This window comes from Cetorhinus maximus, chromosome 10 (genome assembly GCF_964194155.1).
Source record: "Cetorhinus maximus chromosome 10, sCetMax3.hap1.1, whole genome shotgun sequence".
NCBI lineage: Eukaryota > Metazoa > Chordata > Chondrichthyes > Lamniformes > Cetorhinidae > Cetorhinus > Cetorhinus maximus.
In genome coordinates, this window is record NC_135888.1 from 6809158 (window position 1) to 6826137 (window position 16980).

Below are 16980 nucleotides of genomic sequence, written 5' to 3' on the forward strand. Positions count from 1 at the left end.
GGGCCCAATATAAAGGCAATCTGATTCAACCAATCTTACAGAATGTTTTTCATACCTCTTCCAGATCCACATTCTGAACCTTAAAAACAAAAGACATTTCAGTTTTCTTTGGTGCAGGGAGGGATGAGGGACAGTCTGTAAAAGCCAAGAATACAGGAATGTGGCCCTTTCCCCAGTTCCTCTTGTCTCTGCTGCAAGGAGTTGAGCCCTCACATATATTTTCAACCTGTGAGAGAAGCTCCTAATTATAGATTCTCCCACTGTCAACATTTAAGATAGAAACTTGCACCGTAGGAAGTTGCAGATAAGAACAGAGGCCCAGCACAACACATTGAAGATTCAACATAAGGTGCCACTGCAATGCTGCTCCAAAAGTTCACAGTAAATACAAACCTCAGGTTTCATGCTGTTTAACATGGAGTTCTGCTGCTCTCTAGTGGTTATAATGTATTGTTGCACTTTCACGGAGCAATTTACACAATACACAAATAATAGTAATAATAGCAGTAAAACAGCAGTTTAAAATCTGGTTGAAGCTTCAGAGATGGTTTTAACTTCAACCTTTAAAACTTATTAGGTACACTAGTAGATTATTATTTTTGAAGATGCCCCATGGCTCCTTCTGCAATGAGTTGCCGAAAAGTTTTGAGAAGACTGTTTCCCTTCACAACCCAACTTAAATTGAACAACATGGGTGCATTCAAAACCTGAGATCACAATCTTCTTGTATCACAACTTAAAAAACAATGTTATATTCACACTTAAATAATGCAAAATTAAGGTGTTAATATGCCAGGAAATATAATTTGATTTGGTGATTTGTAATGTCAACAGTTTTGGCTTAACACCAATACTTTCTTAAATTGGGGGACCTGGTTGCATAGTATCACATAAAAAGCACTGAAATGGGACATTCAGCCCAAAAGATCCATGCTGATGTTTATGCTCCACATGAACCTCCTCCCACCCTCCATGCCTTTCTCCCTCATCTAGCTTCCCCCTTAGATATATCTATGCTATTCACCTCAACTAATGCCTTTAGTAGTGAGTTCTGTATAGTCTGTATGAGAACCTAGGCACAAAATTAAGAAGCAGAACCTCAAAGGTCATAATATCTGGATTATTACCTGAGCCACGTGCAAATTGACATGGGACAAATCAGGTTAGGGAGATGAACGTGTACTGTCAGGGGGCCTGTACACGACTCCCACGAGTGACTTCTCACCTTTACCATTTCTCATCTCTACCCAAACCGTTTCCACATCCTGGTTTCCTGTACTTAGGTCATCCCTCTCTATTATGCTAATACCATCATTAACTACAAAACAAAAATAAAAATACCTGGAAAGACTCAGCAGGTCTGACAACATCTGCGGAGAGGAACACAGTTAATGTTTCGAGTCCAGGTATTTTTATTTTTGTTTTGGATTTCCAGCATCCGCAGTTTTTTGCTTTTACCATCATTAACTAACAGATCCCCCCTCCACCTTATCCTTGCTTCCTGTCCTTCTTAAATATCCTGTACCCTTCAATAATCATGGGAGATTTTAATTTATATATAGACTGGAGAAGTCAGATGGGCAAAGATAGCCTAGATGAGGAGTACATTGAATGTTTTTGGGATAGTTTCTTAGAACAGCATGTCGTGGAGCTAACCAGAGAGCTGGCTATACTAGACCTGGTATTGTGCAATGAGATGGGAGTAATTAATGATCTCATAGTGAAGGCACCCTAGGTAGCAGCATTCAATATGATTGAATTTTACATTCAGTTTGACAGAGAGAGGATTGGGTCTGAGACTAAGTTTTTAAACTTAAATACGGGCAATTATGAGGGCATGAAAACTGAGCTGGCTAAAGTGAATTGGCAAATTAGGTTAAGTGATAGGTCAATAGAGATGCAGTGGCTAATATTTAAGGGGATATATCAAGATGCACAGAACAGAGACATTCCAACGAGTAAGAAAAAATCCAAGGGACAGACACACCATCCGTGGTTAACTAGAAAGATTAAAGATAGTATCAAACTTAAAGAAAAAGCATATGATTGTGCAAAGATAGGTAGAAGGTCGGAAGATTGGACAGACTATAAGGAACAGTAAAGAATAACTAAAAGACAAATAAAGAGGGTAAAATTAGAGTATGAGAGAAAGCTAGGCAGAAATATAAAAACAAGTAGTAAGAGTTTTTGTAAAAAATTTAAAAAGAAAAGAGTTAACAAAGTTGGTCCTATAGAAAGTGAGTCTGGAGAATTGATAATGGAAAACAGGGAGATGGCAGATGAATTGAACAGGTATTTTGCATCAGTTTTCTCAATAGAGGATACAAGTAACATCCCAGAAACAGCTATAAACCAGGAAATGGAAGTGGGGAAGGAAGTCAGGAAAACTACAGTCACCAAAGAAGTGGTAGTGAATAAATTGTTGGAGCTGCGGACTGACAAGAGCCCGGATCCTGATGGACTTCATCCTAGGGTCTTAACAGGAGTGTCTAGTGAAATAGTTGATGCATTGGTTTTAATTTTCCAAAACTCCCTAGATTTGGGGAAAGTCCCATTAGATTGGAAGACAGCAAATGTAGTTCCATTACTCAAACAGGGAGGGAGACAGAAAGTGGGAAACTACAGGCCAGTTAGCTTAACATCTGTCGTACAGAAATTGTTAGAAGCTATTATTAAAGAAGTTATAGCAGGGCACTTGGATAAGTTCAAGGTCATCAGGCAAAGTCAACATGGTTTTATGAATGGGAAATCATGTTTACCCAACTTATTGGAGTTCTTTGAGGAAGTAACATGTGCTGTGGATAAAGGGGAACCAGTGGATGTGCTGTACTTAGATTTCCAGAAGGCATTTGATAAGGTACCACATCAAAGGTTATTGCGGAAAATAAAAGCTCATGGTGTAGGGAGCAACATATTGGCTTGGATAGAGCATTGGCTAGCTAACAAGGAGCAGAGAGTAGGCACAAGAGAGTAGGTGTGCCACAGGGATCAGTGCTGGGACCTCAACTGTTATCATTTATATAAACGACTTGGATGAAGGGATTAAAGGGACGGTTGCCAAATTTGATGATGATACAAAGGTAGGGAGCTGTGAAGAGGACATAAGGAGGTTACAAACAGATATAGATAGGTTAAGTGGGTGGGCAAAAATCTGGAAGATGGAGTATTTTTTTTATTCGTTCATGGGTATTGCTGGCCAGGCCAGCAATTATTACCCATCCCTAGTTGCCCTTGTTCAGAGGGCATTTAAGACTCAACCACATTGCTGTGGGTCTGGAGTCACCTGTAGGCCAGACCAGGTAAATGTCCCTCCCTAAAGGACATTAGTGAACCAGCTGGGTTTTTACAACAATCAGCAAGGGTCTCATCGTCATCATTAGACTCTTAATTCCAGATTTTTATTGGATTTAAATTCCACCATGGCAGGATTCAAACCTGGGTCCCTAGACCATTACCCTGGGTCTCTAGTCCAACGACAATACCACTACACCATCGCCTCCCCTTTCCCAGCATAATGAGGGAAAATATGAAATTGTCCATTTTGGTAGGAGGAATGAAAGAGAAGCATATTATCTAAATGGTGAGAGATTGCAGAGCTGAGATTCAGAGAGATTTGGGTGTCCTAGTGCATGAATCACAAAAGGCTAGTGTGCAGGTACAGTAGGTAATTAGGAAAACTAATAGAATGTTATCGTTTATTGCAAGGGGAATTGAATACAAAAGTAGGGAGGTTATGCTTCAGTTGTACAGGGCACTGGTAAGACCACATTTGGAGTACTGCGTACAGTATTGGTCACCTTATTTAAGGAAGGATGTAAATGCATTGGAAGAAGTTCAGTGAAGGTTTACCACACTAATACCTGGAATGGGAGGGTTGTCTTATGAGGAAAGGTTGGGCAGACTAGGCTTGTATCCACTGGAGTTTAGAAGAGTAAGAGGCCCCTTGATTGAAACATATAAGATCCTGATGTTACTTGACAGGGTTGATGTGGAGAGGATGTTTTTTTTTTGTGGAAGGATCTAGAACTAGGGGTCACTGTTTAAAAGTAAGGGGTCACCCATTTAAAACAGAGATGAGGCGAAACTTTTTCATTCAGAGGGTAATGAGTCTTTGGAACTCTCTTCCTGAAAAGGTGATGGAAGCAGAGTTTTTGAATATTTTTAAGGCAGACATGGATAGATTCTTACAAAAAGCTAAAAGCTACTGCGGATGCTGGAAATCCAAAACAAAAACAGAATTACCTGGAAAAACTCAGCAGGTCTGGCAGCATCGGTGGAGAAGAAATCAGTTAACGTTTCGAGTCTTCATGACCCTTCTGCCGAAGGGTCATGAAGACTCGAAGCGTTAACTGATTTCTTCTCCATGGATAGATTCTTGGTAAACAAGGGGTTGAGAGGTTATCGGCGGTCGGTGGGATGCAGATTTCAGGTTACTATCAGATCAGCCATGGTCTTATTGAATGGTGGCGCAGGCTCGAGGGGCTGAATGGCCTACTCCTACTCCTGGTTCGTATGTTCCTATGTTCGTCTGTTCAGATTCTAATCACTCCCTGGGAAAAGAGGTTTCTCTTGAATTCCTTGTTGGGCTTATTAGTGACCATTGTTTATAGCCCTTAGCTCTGGTTTCCCGACAAATGGAAACATCTTCTCTACGTCTAGCCTATTAGAATCATCAAGAGTTCCAACAGCTAAAAGCAAAACACTGTAGGTGCTGGAAATCTGAAATAAAAAGGGAGAAAGTTAGAGAAACTCGGCAGGTCTGGCAGCATCTGTGGAGAGTGGAACAGATTTAATGTTTCGAGTCCATATGACTCTTCCTCAGAGCTTCATCAAATTACCCCTCAATCTTCTCTTTTCTAGAGAAAAGAGAGCCATCCAGCTCAACCTTTCCTGACAGGTGCAACCTTTCAGTTTGGTTAAAGGGTCAAACTAACAACGGTGCCAACAAGACTGATGAGGAAAAATCAAGAAATAATGAGGTCTCACAAGTCAGAGATTTTTAACCAGGCAAAATAAATGAAAATAAGGAAACCCACAGTTTTGGGAAAAACAACCATTTTTTAATGTTTTTTGACATGTTTTATGTCAAATAAAAGTTTGCACACAATTGCATGCTAAATAAATTATATAAAGGCACAAAGTGATCACATACACAAACTACTAACAGTCCACTGTCCGGGCAAATACATGAGGATATAAAAAGGAATTATACCCCATACATAGCCCATAGTGCAAGTTCCAGCAAGGGGGGAACTACAAGGAGAAAAATCAGGAAATAAGGTGGGAAAAAAGTTGAACATATCAGTGTAAGAGAGCGGGAGGTATTAATTTCTAAACCTAGACAGTCTTTTTTCACTAAAGGCAGGAACGCTGGCTTATTTAAATAGGGGCCACTCCTTGTAAATGATCCAACTGATATGTTAGACAAGGGACATAAGAAAATCAATACAAAAGCAAAATACTGCGGATGCTAGAAATCTAAAATAAAAAAAACAGAAAATGGTGGAATTGCTCAGCAGGTCTAGCAGCATCAGTGGTTAGAGAAACAGAGTTAACATTTCAGGTCAGTGACTGTTCATCAGGACTGGAAAAAGTTAGAGTTGTAACAGGTTCGGAGCGAGTACAGAAGCAGGGACTGGAAGAAAGAACAAAAGGGATTGTATGTGATAAGGTGGAAATGATATAAGGGATGATGGTGCAAAGCAAAGCAGATGGTAAAAGGATAAGAAATAAAAGATGAGCCTAGGGAAGGTGTAAATGGCAATAGAAGAATCATAACGGACAACTGCTAACTAGAAACGTGGGAGTGGTGGTTGTAATTTGAAATAGTGTCATTCCAAAAATGTGATTTTTGAGATAGTGGATAAATTTGACATTCTACGAATCTAAAGTTAGTTTTTCAGGACTGGTGAGGCTGTTCATCAGAAATTATGAATGCAACACACCTTAGAAACCCATTTATGCCTCATTCAACAAGGTACAAGGTGAGATAATGACCAGATAAACTAGAGATGATGATTGAAGGATATGTTATAAAGCCATGCCTTATATTGAAAATTACTTTACCTATTGGTCTGAAACGACTGGTTGAGTTTTAAAAAGACTGAACAGCAGCATATTTTTAAAAATGGCTTAAACTGCAGCTTCTGAGATAGCCAAATATTTGTATAACTTTAGCCTACAAATTCCAAAGCCATTAGAATGGAGTCAGACTGTCCAGATTGGAGTATGAATGCATCATCTCCTGAACCACTCACAAAGTGTCCAGGCATCATCTGTGTTTTCAACTGGGTGTGGAACAAGCCGTTAGGTGTAATCACTTGGGGAAATGGATCCTGACTGAAAAGGGAACTCCTCCAGCCATAAGCTCATCATGTCTAAACCATGGTCCTGGAATTGACTTGCTATGAACATGTTTGGGTAACTGGTCAGTTGGTGAGAGGGCATCATGTGATGAGCAAACTAACCATCTTTTGTCTTTTATGTAACTGATTTTCTCCAGGCCAGGCAGAACAGAAGAAGATGAGATGCAGAAGAAGACAGACCCTGAGTGGGCACTCTCTCTCTCTCTCTCGTCATCCATCCTGCGGGTCTGCCTGTTTTTTGACCAACCACCTGCCATGGGAACATTTTTAAAAATCCAAGCCAACAGCTGCTGATTCTAGAAGACCAAATAGCAGTCATCCATCAACATCTTTCAATTGTCCTGACACAGAATTTGGAAAGTCCATTGAACCCAGTCTGAAAACATTCGAGGCATCAATCTACCAGACCCATACACAACTGACTTTTTATTTTGACTCTTATAAGTATTTAACCTATCCTCCTACTTTGCAACTTACTTGTGCGTGCATGTGAACTCTTGAATGCACGTATGTGTGAAATTTATTATTTTTATTTGGATTGCATGTTAACTACAATAAATACTATTATCTCTCCTCTTAAAAACTTACCAGGAAACCTGTCTGTTGTGTGTCTTTTACAGTCACAGAACTTAAAACAGTTAAACATTCACTGAATTGGTTGGGAAGTGAATTTTTTTTAAAACCAAATGAGGCAATGGGAAGAGAAGGGAGCCATTCTACCACTTCTCACTGACTGTAACAGATACATATTAGCCAGGGCAGTGAGTGTATAAAGAAACACACACCCTATAAAGGTATATGATTTTCTTTCTATGGAACTATGTTTAAAAAATCATGTATTAAAACCACATCCAGTTGTTTACAGAACTTGAGTATTACTGAAAAAAGAGACATGTCTAAACTTTTCATCTTGCATTCATCAGGACACTCGCAAGAGTAGCAATATAGGGGAAAAGAACAATTTATACTGCATGTGAAGAGAGTGCTGATTGATTGGCAAGTGGTGTTGCCATGGAGAATGCACCACTGATGGTAACTGCCAGTTACTGCCAAGCATTGTTTGAAAGTTAAACCAAGCAGCTTAACCCTGATTGGTCAAGGCACTGCCCAGAGGAATGAGTCAGCGAATGGCTGTCACTTTTTTGTTTAGCTGAAGATAAGATTGGTCTTATCAACAACCTTGTAAATAGGGCCCGATCCATTTGCTCACCATGCAAGCTTGATGCTGAAATAGGGGCATCAAAGGTATCCTGCAGGATAATGGCTACTTTGATCAGATTATTTCATGCTGTATATCACACAAACTCATGAACAAGCCTAAGGCCATCACTTTCGGCCCTGAAAAGTGCCCAGTCTCCCTCAAATTACCCTGAAAGAGCAAAGTATCTCAAAATTCGAGCAACAGGTGAAGCTAACTGTTTCACGCTGCTACTGCGCAGTAGCAACACGGGTGGTATTTGCCGCTAACAGGATACTGCTGTCAAGCCAAAAAGATGTTCTGCCTATCATACAAGTGAGTAATGTGGTGTATGACTTTCAGTGCCCGTGTGATGCTAGGCATGTAGGCCGTACATCCCAAAGACTGGCAGATCGTATCAAACAGCATGTCCCAGCCGCTGTTCGCAACGGGCGGGGTACAGACTGTACCCAACCAGCCCGTGCTTGCAAAACTCAAAACACAATGTCCAATATCAGATGTGATTCCGTGATTGGACAACATTTGCTAAATAATCCTCAGTGTGCTAAGAATTACGCTAACAACTAATTTATGATCATCAGTCGGGCTTGCAATGTGGCACATTGCGTGTACTGCAAGCTACTTGTATTAATACACAGGGCCCTGTTCTTTGCAGATAGAAAGAACATATATATATATAAAAGCAAAAAACTGCGGATGCTGGAAATCCAAAACAAAAATAAAAATACCTGGAAAAACTCAGCAGGTCTGGCAGCATCTGCGGAGAGGAACACAGTTAACATTTCGAGTCCGCATGACTCTTCAACAGAACTAAGTAAAAATAGAAGAGAGGTGAAATATAAGCTGGTTTAAGGTGGGGTGGGACAAGTAGAGGTGGATAAAGGGCCAGTGATAGGTGGAGATAGCCAAAAGATGTCATAGACAAAAGAACAAAGAGGTGTTGAAGGTGGTGATATTATCTAAGGAATGTGCTAATTAAGGGTAGAAAGCAGGACGAGCAAGGTACAGATAGCCCTAGTGGGGGTGGGGTGGGGTGAAGGAATCGAAAAAGGTTAAAAGGTAGAGATAAAAATTTTTTATCTTTTACATTTAATACATTTAAAAATAATGGAAATAGGTGGGAAAAGAAAAATCTATATAAATTATTGGAAAAAAAGGGGGGATCAGAAAGGGGGTGGGGATGGAGGAGAGAGCTCATGATCTAAAATTGTTGAACTCAATATTCAGTCCGGAAGGCTGTAAAGTACCTAGTCGGAAGATGAGGTGCTGTTCCTCCAGTTTGCGTTGAGCTTCACTGGAACAATGCAGCAGGCCAAGGATGGACATGTGGGCATGAGAGCAGGGTGGTGTGTTGAAATGGCAAGCGACAGGGAGGTCTGAGTAATGCTTGCGGACAGACCGAAGGTGTTCTGCAAAGTGGTCACCCAGTCTGCGTTTGGTCTCCCCAATGTAGAGGAAACCGCATTGGGAGTAACGAATACAGTAGACTGAATTGAGGGAAGTGCAAGTGAAATGCTGCTTCACTTGAAAGGAGTGTTTGGGCCCTTGGACGGTGAGGACAGGGGAAGTAAAGGGGCAGGTGTTGCACCTTCTGCGGTTGCATGGGAAGGTGCTGTGGGAGGGGGTTGAGGAGTAGGGGGTGATGGAGGAGTGGACCAGGGTGTCCCGGAGGGAAAGATCCCTGCAGAATGCCGCCAGGGGGTGTGAAGGGAAGATGTGTTTGGTGGTGGCATCATGCTGGAGTTGGCGGAAATGGCGGAGGATGATCCTTTGAATGCGGAAGCTGGTGGGGTGATAAGTGAGGACAAGGGGGATCCTATCATGTTTCTGGAAGGGAGAAGAAGGTGTGAGGGCGGATGCGCGGGAGATGGACCGGACACGGTTGAGGGCCCTGTCAACCACCGTGGGTGGGAAACCTCGGTTAAGGAAGAAGGAGGACATGTCAGAGGAACTGTTTTTGAAAGTGGCATCATCAGAACAGATGCGACAGAGGCGAAGGAACTGAGAGAATGGGATGGAGTCCTTACAGGAAGCAGGGTGTGAGGAGCTGTAGTCGAGGTAGCTGTGGGAGTCGGTAGGCTTGTAATGGATATTGGTGGATAGTCTATCACCAGAAATTGAGACAGAGAGGTCAAGGAAAGGAAGGGAAGTGTCAGAGATGAACCATTTGAAAATGATGGAGGGGTGGAAATTGGAAGCAAAATTAATAAATTTTTCCAGGTCCAGACGAGAGCATGAAGCAGCACCAAAGTAATCATCGGTGTTCCGGAGAAAGAGTTGTGGGAGGGGGCCGGAGTAGGACTGGAACAAGGAATGTTCTACATACCCCATAAAGAGATAGGCATAGCTAGGGCCCATGCGGATACCCATAGCCACACCTTTTATTTGGAGGAAGTGAGAGGAGTTTAAGGAGAAATTGTTCAGTGTGAGAACAAGTTCAGCCAGACGGAGGAGGGTAGTGGTGGATGGGGATTGTTCGGGCCTCTGTTCGAGGAAGAAGCTAAGGGCCCTCAGACCATCCTGGTGGGAGATGGAGGTGTAGAGGGATTGGACGTCCATGGTGAAGAGGAGGCGGTTGGGGCCAGGGAACTGGAAATTGTTGATATGATGTAGGGTGTCAGAGGAATCACGGATGTAGGTGGGAAGGGACTGGACATGGGGAGAGAGAATGGAGTCAAGATAGCAAGAAATGAGTTCCGTGGGGCAGGAACAGGCTGACACGATCAGTGTGCCTGAACAGTCCTGTTTGTGGATTTTGGGTAGGAGGTAGAAGCAGCCCATCCGAGGTTGGGAGACTATGAGGTTGGAAGCTGTGGAAGGAAGATATCCAGAGGAGATGAGGTCAGTAACTGTCCTGGAAACAATGGCTTGATGTTCAGTGGTGGGATCATGGTCCAGGGAGAGGTAGGAGGAAGTGTCTGCGAGTTGACGCTCAGCCTCTGTGAGATAGAGGCTAGTGCGCCAGACAACAACAGCACCACCCTTGTCAGCGGGTTTGATGACAGTGTCAGGGTTGGACCTGAGAGAACGGAGTGCAGCAAGTTCAGAGAGAGACAGGTTAGAGTGGGTGAGAGGAGCAGAGAAATTGAGACGACTAATGTCACGCCGACAGTTCTCAATGAAAAGATCAAGTGAAGATAAGAATCCAGAGGGAGGGATCCAGGTGGAGGGAGAATATTGGAGGTGGGTAAAAGGATCCGTTGAACGGGGAGAGGAAACCTGCCCAAAGAAGTGAGCACGGAGACGAAGGCGGCGGAAGAAGAGTTCAGCATCGTGCCGAGCCCGAAATTCATTGAGATGAGGGCGTAAGGGTATGAAACTAAGTCCTTTGCTGAGCACTGAACGTTCAGCATCGGAGAGGGGAAGGTCAGGGGGTATAGTGAATACACGGCCGGGGTTGGGATTGGAAGACGGGATGGGGACAAAGGGACAGGCAGGGGTGGAGGGTCCTGGATGGGTGTTGGTGTCGATAAGTTGTTGGAGCTTGTGTTCCTTTGCACCTGAAAGAAAGAGACAAATTTTCTTGTTGAGGCGTCGGATGAGACGAAGAATAAAATGAAACTGGGAACACGCGCAGCTTTGAAAAAGGGTGCGGCGGTGCTGCTGGAGGGAGAGGTCGAGTGTGTTCATATGGCGGCGCATGGCACTGAGTGTGGATCTCAGAATGTGACGAGAACAGCAGTCGGAGGAGCGCTGTATATCCCAGAGATACCTGTAATCCTAGGTGGGTTCGAAACATGAGGGATGGAACTTCAGTTGAAATCCACATGGGGTAAGTCGGAGACGGAGACAGTCATTGAGGAAGGAAATATGGCTGTGAAAGTGGGTTTTAGTAAACACCTTGTCAAACACCAGGAGAGAAATGGAAAGCAATGAAGGTGAACAAGGGAAAAGGGAGATATGGAAATCCTGTCGGAGAGAAGAGCAAAACTTCTTCAAGGTAGGCATTCCTTGAAGAGAAGTGGCAGTTAATTAAACACTAAGAATAAAGCAAAAAACTGCGGATGCTGGAAATCCAAAACAAAAATAAAAATAACTGGAAAACTCAGCAGGCCTGACAGCATCTGCGGAGAGGAAAAATGTATGTATATATATACATTGCGCATGTTCAAGCTAAGCAAAATCCCAAGTACAAAGGTGCCTACAGATTCATATCCAATTCTTCACTGTACTTCAAATATTTGTCTTTGTTACATCTTTTTATTCTTCAGTCCAGTAATGATAAGTTCTAGTTTTGATTGGGGTGCCAGACTTATGATGTAAGGAGCCTCCTCAAGCAAGCAGTGCATAATTCTGGCAAATGAATGTTGTAGAGAACCAGCCGCAAATGATCGAGACAATCAGAGATTGGGATAGGAGGCAGGATGGTATTGTCATGAAGAAACATTAATGTCTATAATGTTAATGGAAATTATTTTTGAAATGGAAAGTAAGGTCTGTGTATATGTGTTTGATTGTGTGTGTCTCAATTTGATTAAAGCCAGCTAGTCTGGGTGCTTTGATGTATAGCAGTTTGAGATGTTAATTGGGTAAACAGTAAGGAGGGTAGAAGGTAAAGTGTAAATTTGCATTTGTTGAATAAAGCGTTCAAGGGAGGGAGTAAAATCTTGCACCGAGCTGGGAGACGCCAAGCAATGTGTTTATGTTACTAATAAAATTAGTGGGATGAAAGTGTTATTGTTAGAAGATGTGACGTTAAAAGCCTAGGATACCCTGGAAAATTTACATTCAAAGGGGAAGCTAGGTATAAACAGAAAGGAGTATGCGTGTGTACGTCAGAGGCATTTAAGATCTAACCAGCCTGTAAGCCTATAACCGTGTCTGCAAAGGAACCAAATTGCAAGGAACCTCATTTTGAATGTGTTAGGTCAAATGTGCTTTGCCTGGTGTCTGTTTAAAGTCTATGGAGAGGATTTTCTCCACGTTGGTGGGGTTTGAAGTGTGGGCGCGCAAGAGGCACGCCTCCGATCGGCGCCTCCAATCAGAGGCGCGCCGCCATTTTACATGGGCGGGCCAATTAAGGCCCGCCCAGCGTGATGTCAGCACGGAATCGCTATGCGCTCCCTGTGCGAGCGGGAGGGGAATCCCTAAACCCGAGAGTGCGCTCTTTCGCACATGCACACGAAAGAGCGCATTCATCTCCCTGAGGCTAAGTGCTGCCGCAAGGAGATCGGCTCTACAATAAAAAATATTAAAAATAGAAAAAAAAATCCCTGACATGTCCCCTCATATGACACTGTCACATGAGTTGGGACATGTCCATAACTTTGTAAAAAAATTTAATTAAATTTTTTCAAACCTACATGAAACCTCATCCCGCCGGTGGATGAGGTTTCATGCTTTCTCTGAAACCTGCCGGGGCTCCTGGCCTGCCCGCCGACCTTAAGGTTGGACGGGCAGGTCCATTAATTGCTTCAATGACTCTGTCAATGGCCTCAACTGATTTTGTTGCGCCCCCGCCTACTTGAAAATTTAAATGGGGCGCGGTGATGTCGGGAGTTCCGCCCAACATCACTGCGCATCATTTTACGTGTCGGCGAGCGGGCCCCGCCCCCCCCGCTCGCCAACTTGAAAATCCTGCCTATGAGTTATTGTTGCCTTGGTGAAGATTTACCTGGGTGTGATTAATTTGGGGATTTGTTTAAAAGTTATTACGGTAGTAATTTGTATTTGTTGATAAATTAATAAATGTTTAATTTAGTTTTATATGAAAAACCTCTTGAGGCTCAGTGGTCTTAGTCCTGAATTCAGAGCTGCATCTCAAACATACCAATTGAAAATATAGGTTATGACAGTTGTTCAAGTTTCCCTCCGAGATTTTAACAACTCAGCCTTTACCATCTGCTGTATCATAACAGTATAATTTGCAAGGGCGTGCAGGCCTAGGATAGGATAGATGCTGCTGCTGCTACTATAAGACAGCTATACATTGACAGGTGTTACAGATACACGCAAATTATTTACCGTTCTTTAGTCCAATCCAATGCTGTCAAAAAGTATTTGAGCCTGTTCCGGAAAGGACACATTTCTATGAATTACTCCCATTAAAAACGATTCTCTTTAGGCATGAGCTGCTGCATTGCTGGACAGTTGGACCAGCGAAACAGCATCTTCCTTGGCTTCGCTTTGAGCAGTATCAGTGACCTCAAGTGGGACAACTGTCCGAAGCTCTTGATTGACACTATTATCTAATCCAGGATTCTGGATACATTTCTGCCCCTCCACTAATCACTTCATTGTCAGCAGTTTGTGAGTAGATTGGCTGCCGCACAAAACACACCTACCCAAATTCTCAGCACTACTGGGATCCGCCCTGCAACTGTAAAGCTTCTCAGCCTGGTTTATATGTTAATGAATCAATAAAAATGTGAATTAATATTGTACTGCACGTCTCCTGTTACTGCCTCACACTCAACTCTTCCAAACACTCAATACTTTTGAATCCTGTTTTCACACAGACTTGTGATTTATATACGTTAAGGTTGACGTATGTTACAAGAGCTTTATGGTTTATTTTGGGCCTGTATTTTTGCCAGATATGATAGGAGTACTCAGCTGCTCATGAAACCATTCGCCTTCTGCCATTTGCACTGCCTTACACATCAGAAAAACCCCAAAGCTCACTCAGAGCCCAACAACGTTCAGCTTACAGTTTAAACCACCAATAGGATTTGACCACAAATGCGTTCATTTTGAAGACCCGTAAATTTGTCTCACCTGCACAGTGGGTACCCAGGCAGAGGGAGGGGTACATTACATAACCCACCTTTCTCTAACGCATGGCTGTACTTGGTGCAGCTGAGACCGTACTGTTCTGTAAACCATCTTCCCTTCTCTACCCTCCGATTTTCTCAGATTCTCCTTCTAACTAGAACAATAAAATGGGTTGAGTCGTGACCTTCTCTATGTCAGTGATAAAGGGCACAGTACTGATCTTGGTGCCAGAGTAAACATATTTTTGTGCTAGGGGTTTGGGGATCCACTGTATCTAGGCTAATGCAAGCATGATTAAAGGTGTTTAAGGCTTCTCACAACCAAAACTGAAAGGAGACAAGCATTCCATAATTCTGGGCTGGGTTGAGGTGGAAATCCAGAGGATTTATTAACTCACTGCACTATGAAGAAATGAACATACATACAAACATACAAATTAGGATTGGATGAGGCCACTCGGCCCCTTGAGCCTGCTCTGCCATTCAATAAGGTCATGGCTGATCTGATTTTAACCGCAATTCCACATTCCTGCCTCTGTCCCCTTCCCCTAACCCCCCACCCCCCCACACCCAATAAGCTTGCACCCCTTGCTTATCAAGAATCTATCTACCTCTGCCTTAAAAATATTCAAGAAATCTGTCTCAGCCACCTCTGGAGGAAGAGAATTCCAAAGTCTGAGAGAAAAAAATTTTCCTCATCTCTATTCTAAATGGCCTTCTGTGGGGGGGTCCCTTATTCAAAGCCACTCAGGCCTAATAAGGGACCTCTCATCGGGAAGGTGGGTGCCTGCTGATAGCCACCCCCTGCTCTTGCTGCTGACACCCACCGTCCCCATGATTTCCACCCTGTGATTCCCCCTCCTGCCATGTGGCCTGGGTCCCTCAGCAACCCTAGACCTCAGGTGGTTGCATTACCGGCAGCAGCCACCAACTCCCTGAGGGCACCACTGTGCAATGAAGAGCAGTCGGCTCTGACTGGCAAAGGATAGCAAACGAGGGGGGAAAATAGTCCTGACCATCTTCTAAAAAATATGGACTAGGCTGGTGCGAATTGACAGAAGCAAGTACCTAGTGCCCTCTGGCAATGACAAAACACGAGGTAGTCATCCACACAAACTACAAAGACCATTTGTTTCCAGGACAATGTATCAACAACCTTTCTTCGCAAGGACAATCCCACAGTGGAACAAGCTGCCAAAGAAAATAATCACAGCCCCATCACTTGAAATCTTAAAGACCCACCTTTAGATCATTTCCACTTATAAGTTTTTCATTATCAGGATTACCATCTCAGCAGGTCATGCCTGGTTTAGCTAGCAACACCCATATAAATATTGGTGGAATATGGATATTAGTCTATGATGCTGACATGGCTAAAGCAGAAACAGAAGATGCAACCAGATGGGGAACTTGGTGCTACCTAATGGCAAGAGCTTCCAGTCAAATTAAAAAAGGTGCCTGTATGCAGCACATGCCATGACCTCCCAAAGCACTTTGCAGGACATTAAGTATTTTGAAACTTGTCATTGTTAAAATAAAGGAGCAGAGCAGCCTATTGGTGCACAGCAAGATCCCACAAACCATGACAAGATAAATGGCAGGATAATCTCTTTTAGTGATGTTGGTTGAGGAATAAATATTATCCTGGGAGAATTTTTCCCTGCCCTTCTTCCAATAGTGCCGTGGGATCGTCTACATACAGTCGAGAGGGCAGGCGGTTTAACTTCTCATCTTACAATGGTGCTGCACTCCATCAGCAGTGAGGTGATGTAACAGCCTAGAATATGGGCTCGAGTATCTGGAGTGGGACTGGAACCTACAACCCTTCTGACTCAAAGTTGAGATATTGAAAAACAAGTTTGCATTCTGCAATCTGACATGAAAATATCACCAAAAGCCACGACAACACAAGGTAAGATTAGGATTAGGGAAGCTGACATACACAAGAGCTTTTTTCAATATGTATATGTGAGAGATGCAAAAAATTAACTTCCCTAATTTTCCTGGCCTTTGTGCTTCTTCAAGGCAGTAATATGAAACCCCAAATTTCTCCTGTAAGGAGTTAGAATATAAAAATATGTTTTGTTTTGATATTACTTGCTCCAAAGAAAGCATGAGTTTTACATTTATAGTTGAATCACTTTACACAAAATATATTTTAATTCTAATGTCAACGTTTATCGTTGAATCTTTAACTTTAAAGTTATTTGCTTGAGTAACTACTGCTATATTATTTTAGACTAAACAGATTTCCTTCTGAGACCTCTTGATGTGAGATGGGTGTTGCACCATCTACGTTGATAAAAGATTCAATGTGCTGTTGTCATTCTCTGTACATGATCAGAGGTTCCTGCAGTCAGAAGAGTATCGAAAGGGGAAAATTGACAACTAAAGATGGAATCCAACTCGCACTATGGAAAGAAAGAAAAAGAATCATCAATCTTCAAAGAGGAAAGTTCACTGGTCAGATCAGAGTGTTAACATGTTCAGAAACAGATCTGTTCTGTACACTTCTCCTGATTTAAGGTTCACTTAATTTGGTGACAGTGGGGAAGGAGAATGAGAATTATCAATACTGGTGATTCCCTCATAACAATCTCAAATCAAGATACAGATTACATTTGAAAGTTTTTCCCAAAAATGCATTTATAATCAGGTTAAACTGACCTTTGAATATCTAGGTAGGGGAACTGCTCATATCAAA

General features: G+C 42.7%; 1 protein-coding gene across 1 annotated transcript in view; it reads left to right on the plus strand.

Annotated features, from left to right (window-relative positions):
• The window catches only part of LOC144685421 (uncharacterized), a 222521-nt gene that overhangs the window by 94037 nt on the left and 111504 nt on the right, over window positions 1-16980 (plus strand). The gene's annotated exons all lie outside the window — the stretch shown is intronic.